General features: G+C 46.9%; 1 non-coding gene across 1 annotated transcript; it reads right to left on the minus strand.

Moving 5' to 3' along the window:
* Window positions 1-604: 604 nt before the first annotated feature.
* On the minus strand, window positions 605-677 carry trnad-auc (transfer RNA aspartic acid (anticodon AUC)). Its single transcript has one exon. It is a non-coding gene; the product is annotated as a tRNA-Asp (tRNA).
* Between the last annotated feature and the right edge of the window lie 641 nt (window positions 678-1,318).

The following is a 1,318-nucleotide window of genomic DNA, read 5'->3' on the forward strand; positions in this document are numbered from 1 at the left end:
TCTTTAAATCACGGACGAGCAGGGAAATATAAACGGGGAGAGCGAGTGGGGAAGTGAGGCAGTTGCAGCTCTGGTGAAAGTCCAAAGGTTCCTCTGAGAGTGTAAATTATTTCATTGCTGTTGCTGATTGAATGAGCCACTAACGTGCGAACTGCCCCAAAATATGATTCAGGAATCTGGTACCAACTCTCGCGCGTTGAATAACGACAGACAGCTTCCAAATGAGGCCTTTCAGAGACGACCTTGGGGTACATTTGACAGAAAGACAAGTTCAGGAATCCGTGGTGCGCTGTGACACCAGCGCAGCAGCTTCTTCCCTGCCTTTGAACCGGGCCGCCTGCGCAAGGAATGCAAATGCGGTACTGCTTTTCGTGGAAGGATCAGAACGCGGCAAGGACACTCTCAAACAGAATGGCATATGCATCAGAACCAGGTAGGAGAAAAATTTTATAATGCTTTACACAGTAATTAAATGGAGTTGCCTTACCTTTCACTACGAGAGCTGATTCTTTCAAGCAAATTCGAAGGCAGGTTTGCAGATGGGAAAGCAAGCAAGAAAGCTCCGTTCTTGTCCATGTAAAAGGCTGCAGTTGACGAACAAAGCAGTTTCTGCCCAGTTTCGAACTAGGGACCTTTCGCGTGATAGGCGAACGTGATGACCACTACACTACAGAAACCAGCCGCGGTCGCCGCCCTGCGGCGCAGTGGCATCCAGCACTGAAAGTTGAAGCCATTCTCCGTTTCACCTTTCTGTTTCCAATCGCTCGTTGTTGTCCAGCGTAATTGACATCTTGACAAAGTTAAAAAAAGACACGTGAAATTGATGACAATATATAGACAATGATTTCGTCAATGTTTGGACCGTAGGGCGAGGTGGAATAAGCTGGGACGACTTTCCCTGCAGCGTAACGGCTGCGATATGATCTTATGGAAGGGTTGTAAACTGAGTATTTCTGTGTTTTACCCAAATTGGGGTGAGTTGAAAACTCGAGAGCATAGGTTTAAGGTGAGTGGGCTGAAATTGACATACGACCTGAGGCACATTTCCCACACGGAAGGTTGTGCGTGTATGGAATGAGCTCCCAGAGGAAGTGGAGAAGGCGATTACACTCAGAAAATTGCAAAGGTAATCGGATAGTTTCTGGACAGGATGGGTTTAGAGGGATTGGGGCCAAATGCTGGGGAACGGGACTTGTTTAATTTTGGTTATGTGGTGAGCATGGATGAGATACACCTAAATATCTGTTTCCACGCCGTGTACCCCCATAACGTCTTGTTGCTAACACTGGCTGTAAAGGATTACTTTTTAGCGGAGTTT

The sequence above is a fragment of the Chiloscyllium punctatum genome, chromosome 12, assembly GCF_047496795.1.
Source record: "Chiloscyllium punctatum isolate Juve2018m chromosome 12, sChiPun1.3, whole genome shotgun sequence".
Classification (NCBI taxonomy): Eukaryota; Metazoa; Chordata; class Chondrichthyes; order Orectolobiformes; family Hemiscylliidae; genus Chiloscyllium; species Chiloscyllium punctatum.